General features: G+C 34.0%; 1 protein-coding gene across 3 annotated transcripts in view; it reads left to right on the top strand.

Annotated features, from left to right (window-relative positions):
* The window catches only part of LOC138697977 (tyramine receptor 1-like), a 689651-nt gene that overhangs the window by 274707 nt on the left and 408729 nt on the right, over nt 1–6215 (top strand). The gene's annotated exons all lie outside the window — the stretch shown is intronic.

Consider the following 6215-nt stretch of genomic DNA (forward strand, 5'->3'; position numbering starts at 1 on the left):
AACACAAATTACAGTTCTTTATTTTTGCGAAAGTCTTGTAATATTTTCATTAGAATTATAATTTAATATATAAGCCAATTTCTTTTTAAAGAACTATAAACGATCATGTATGGTTTTTCTTATAATATAAACAACAATTTCCTAAAGCAATGTTTTGCGGATGGATACACTACTTTATTTCGTAAGCTGACCGTACAAGTTTATACAGTGTCAGGGGCGGTAGTAAATTGCACTGGAATTCAAACTTCCTGTATGTAAACTGCACTGATTTTATATGTGATAAATTGCACTGGATGTTGTAAATTGTCATTGTTCTTGTCGTTTTATTAAGTTTTGCCCAACATTTTTGCCCGGTCTGTACACTCTCGACAATCGATACATCGCCTTGCTTGAATTTGCCATTTGTAGCAAATGTGAGGAGAACTTTAATAAGAAATTTGAGCCTGCTACAGTAATTTCAGATCTCGAAATAGCTAATCATGTTGCAGAGAAACAAGTGTGGGCAAATACTGAAAATTTTCTGTGGACCTTTCATTTAACCAATTCCTGGTGGAAAAAAAAATCAGGAATTAGTTCTGGCGTGTGAATATAAAAACAAGGATTCTATCACTGGACAGTTACACTATGTATTCGAGCTGCTTTACTTACAGCCGGATGAAGTAGGAGATGCTTTTGTGCATGATCTGATTCCCATACAACCTGAAACTGAGTCTGTAGTACAAGTTTCTTCTTATTTAGTTGACAATTATATTGATGATGATGCGCCATTTCCGCCGAATATGTAGACAGCATAGTCTGCGGTCACAAGTAGGACAACGAATGGGTGCAAATGTTTCCATTCGCATTTCACACTTCTTTTAATTCTTCTCATCCCTCTATACATATTTCTGTGGATCAGTTAATCAGTCTTCAGACCGAAATTTACGTAAAGGTCAATAACATCAATACACCAAGTAGAGAGAAAAATTCACACACTAAGAAGAAACGAATTCAAGTTGAAAGACAAATTTCTGATTACCAGGAAGGAAAAATTTATCGATTCAGATTCATAAAAAATACATGTTATAGCTTTGCCAAAATAGGCTACAATACAGTATCAGTGTTGATAATCGACAAGCATAATAAACTGAAGTGGTACAGTGCAGTAAGTATTGAACAAGTATTTGATAATCGACATGCATAAAATACAGTATTAGTGTTGAACAAGTGTTTTATAATCAACACGCATAATAAGCTCAATTGTTAGTATAGTCTATCCAACAAATATCAGCACATAGCTTCAGTGCAGTTTGTATCTTCTACTCTCGGTCATCCAGTGCAGTTTACATGGTAAGTGATTAACCGTTCGGTTTCTTTGCAGTGCAGTTTACTATTTTCCAGTGCAATTTACAATCGTCCCAGTGTCAGTAGTTGCATTACATGATGTTGAGAAATAACGATCAAGGTCCATTTTAGAAAGTTTCGAGAAAAAAAAAATAAGTTTAAGCACTTAATACTTAGTATATGTGTGAATTTAATAGAAATTGATGTAGGGGAATGTAAAGAACAATGATTTATTATTAATTATACAATGTCATTTTGTTCTAAATTTGGATGCCAACAATGGAAAATGCAATATAAACAAACAATGTGTAAACTTCCAGAGTAAGGACGATCAAGGTCCAAATAGGAAACTTCGAGATCCATGGAATACAGCGTGCATTATAGTGAAACACCACTCCTATTTCAAACATTTAATTTGTTCTTGGCCGTTTCATGTATAATTTCAAAATATAATTCTTTTCTTTCAACAGTCTTGTACTGCGGGTCTGCAGAACTGATCCTTTATTTGGAAGTCATTCAATGTTGCCGTTTTGAAATATGTCATCATATAAAGCGATTGAAGATTTTTAACTCGCATTGTTCTTCTTCTGGTTTCTTTTCAGTGATTTGAAATATAATTGAAATAATGTTAGAAAATTATTATTATAGGCTAATTTGGATGTTTAACAGCATTTGAAATTAAAACGTGATAAATGAAATTAAGTCTCACGCCAAGGTGTCGCGGTCTAAGGCATTCTGCTTAGAACTCGCATAACGGAATGCACGCTGGTTCGAATCCTCATGGGGGAAGAAATTTTCTCATGAAATTTCGGCCAGTGTATGGGACAGGTGCTCACCCAGCATCGAGATGCACTTGGGGAGCTACGATAGGTAGGGAAAATTCGGTTTCACAAACCAGCTATAACGGCTAGGGGGATCATCGTGCTAACCACATGATACCTCCATATTGGTTGGGTGATCGTCCACCTTTGCTTCGGCATGTGAACGTGAGGCCAGCAGCCAGCTGGTCGGACTTGGCCCTTCATGGGCTGTAGTGCCATGGATTTATTTTTTATTGTATTTTTTTAAATAAAATTAAAGATAAAATAATTTTGACAAATGAAATAGAAACTCACTATAGCCTACAGCTTTCATACCGTCCGCTTGATAATTGTCAGGAACACCTTTTAGTATCTTATTTTACATTGTAGATTGCAATGGAAAGGCCTTTCTTTTTGCAGTAGCTATTCAGAAATTCTCCCCATCCATAAAATAGGATACTTCTTCAATCTTGCAGTCAACTATGAAGAATGGTGCAGGTTTCTTCCTGGGGTTAGCAATCTCATGTCGCTAGTCATCAGGAAACTCACATCTTATCTTCTGGTTTATAAATTCCATATTATTATTGCACTCGAGGTATGAATGGCCTCTTCTTAGAAATGTTGCCTACAGACAAAAAAAAATGTATTCAATATGGAAAAATCGGATCACAATAAAATTTGTTATTCTATTCCCAACAGGATTCACAGAACATATTGCATTCACGCACAGAGTCAGACGGAATTTCAAAATAGAAATATCATAACATTAAGCATACTTCATCAGGCGCTTTTTACGAAACCGTTTCATCATACATAGAAAATAAAGATTTCACAGTAGGAAGTGTATGGATTTGGCATGAAAAAACTATAGTTGCCTGCGGTAATGTGTTTCATTTGTTGAAATTTTAGGAATCGCAAGATTCTTCTGGTAATCCATACAAACTGCTTCCTTAATGAAAGACTTTCTGGATTTCAAATGTATCCGAACATTCAGAACGCTTTACCTCATACAAAGTATTTCCTTTCCTCTTATGTAGTTTATTTTGACTATTTGTGAGATACGGTTTTTGTCTGTTCAAATTGTGTATCTGAGTTGCATCTTTATCGTTGTTTATTTCTAATTCAAGTTGAGATATATTGGTTCTAAATTTATCGCAAATACATGCGTCATTCTGTGATTCCCAAAACTTACATTGTACTAATTCAGAAAAATCAATGGATATTTCTTGTATGACTTCATAGTATTTACAATGATAAGCCCCGTCAGGTGAACATTCTATGCAGCACAGGAAACCATTAGATTTAAATCCCTCATTAATATACTCCTTTCTATAAGTAAAATATACTGAGAAAATCTCAATCCTGAACACTTAAACAAGCGTCTCCTGTAATTTGACTCATGGTCTGTATTCTTTTCGATGAGTTAGAAGTACGTCAAAAGAAATATTTTCTTTGTACTCACATTCTGCATAGCTATATTCTCTGTTATTTCTGATACCTCCATTTCACTTATGACTTAATTCTAAGGCAACATCTGGAACAACTAATGCATGCCTGAAAGAATGTCCATGAAATAAGCTGCAAATAAGACCTTGTTTACTTTAGTACGAAAAAAAAAATTAATTGCATTCTTACTCGACAAACAAAATATTTATAAGAGCTTCACTTTTAAACTTTGAAAATCTTGAGGGTATTAGAACATAACCATGTAAGCCTAAATTGTACATCTATTCTAATGTAGACGTTGATTAATTTAATTCTTCTATTTCAGATAATATTTAACATCGGTAATAATTCTAAATAACGAATATAAATACAATGGCAACACACATCACACATTTCACATATGATAAATTAAATTTTTAAACGAGCTTTCACTTGCACTAATAAACAAGACCAATTAATTATAGACATTTTAATAATTACAAAATGTAAATGAAAGCTTGTAACGTATTTTGTAAATGTTTTTACTGTCACATATTTTATCTTCTATTTTAACCTTAACTCCTCACTCTTGTTTTATTGTTTTATTTCAATGATATTTGATATTCACTATGCTCACACGCATTGATAAAATTGAGGTTAATATATTGGTTAATTATAAAAATGTATCTGATCATGTCGCACGTGCGATGAAAACGTTCATACAAACAGTAAAATATGTGATACAAAGGAATCACTTCTTAAATATTATATGATAAGTCACTGACTCAAAAATAATAATAAACTATATTGTACCTAGTTGAGGTTTTTTCGGGGTTTTCCCTCAACACATTAAGAGCAAATGCTGGATAACTTTCGGCGCTGGACCCTGGACTTATTTCGCTGGAATTATCACTTTCATCTCATTCAGGCGCTGGATAACCATAGCAGTTGAAAAATCGTAGTAAAATAACTAATTAAAAATATGTTGGAGTTGTACCCATTTTCTTGTGCTGTGTGTTTGATGTATGCAAAGGAAACAAAAGACAGATTGAAAACTTACAACAACACATGAACAAAATACACCCAAAGTTACACTACACATTAGAAACTGAGAACAAGAAATTCATAATCTTTCTAGACACCACAATAACAAAAGTTGGTAACAAATATACTTCCAAAATTTACAGAAAACTCACAACAGTCAACAACATACACAACATACCTAATCATCCAACACAACACAAACATGCAACATGGAGTCTGAATTGAAGCAAAAATGTGGATTCAGTAATTTATTTGAAGGAAAGTTTTACTTTTTGCACCGATACTAGGTGTGTATTTGGAAGTTGTCGTACTATATTTATTTCGTATTCCGTCATTAGTTGGCTACTTCTGCCTTAAAAAAGCAATAGGCTACTCGGCATTGATATACCATGTGTGATGAAGCAGCATTCTCTTAATAGATGTGCACTAGGCAAACACGATGTTGAAATCTGAGATTTCTTTGAAAATAGATTCGTTTTTTAGTCGGCCTGGTTGTCGCAGTTGGTATAGCGCTGGCTTTCTATGCCCGAGATTGCGGGTTCGATCCCGCATCAGGTCGATGACATTTAAGTGTGCTTAAATGCGACAGGCTCATGTCAGTATATTTACTGGTATTTAGATAGATAGATGGATTTATTGAGCAATATTATACATAAAGATGTACTAAATTATAAAAATTTTCTCTTAAATCCAATGCATGGGTCTTTAGACCGTACGTGCTGTGTAAAAGAATTTCTATTTTGTAGATTTCACCCCCCCCCCCACACCTATTATTAGATCCAACCAATCTGTAAAAGAACACACAGATTAAAATGAAAATGGCACAAACAAAACACATATAATATACCCTAAAGTAAAACAGGCATAAAAGTGTATAATTGAGTAATTACCATTATCCCTTCGTCAGTTCGCGTCACGAACTTCAACAGCTGAAGTTCTAATCTGTTTCTCCTTCCAGAGCCAGTAAAAAACTCCTTCGGGATAAAATTCCGGCAAACCGGCGACGCTGATATAACCTCGGCAATACCGAGAGTCGTTAAATAAAACATAACATTTAGATTCGTTTTCCACATCTCTGTATGTTAGCAGTTAGTGGGAGTAATGTAATCATTTTACAGAGCAAGAAAAGACCTTGTAAAAATAGTTTTGAGAATAAAACGTAGAATAATACTAAAAGAAACTCATTGTTGATTAAAAGATTTGTAATATATAGTAAGTACAGTGAGAATCAGCTGGAACTTTAAATTACAAAGATGTATAACATTTTACATCTTGATTACATAACTTTTAACACTATATCACTTCGGAAAACGTATTATCTGTCTTTCTCGTGTTAAATTTTACATTACCTCGTTAATGTGTTTCAGGCTGTTATCGGCCATCTTTAGAACTGGTTGTAGCTGGTCTTGGCGCCTTTTGTTTGTGTTTCCTGTGGGGGTGTGTTTGTGTAGTGTAATGTGGAGTCAAAGAATGTGTGTGTTCTGAAACTGAGTTGTGTGTTGAGAATTTAATTTGTATGTGTTTTTGTGAGTCTATATAATTCGTATTGTTCTAGTGTGTTTAATTTGTGGCTTTTTGGTTGAATATGTAGAATTTCTATGTCTGTGTTGATGTCTGTGTAGG

Source organism: Periplaneta americana, chromosome 4 (genome assembly GCF_040183065.1).
Source record: "Periplaneta americana isolate PAMFEO1 chromosome 4, P.americana_PAMFEO1_priV1, whole genome shotgun sequence".
Classification (NCBI taxonomy): domain Eukaryota; kingdom Metazoa; phylum Arthropoda; class Insecta; order Blattodea; family Blattidae; genus Periplaneta; species Periplaneta americana.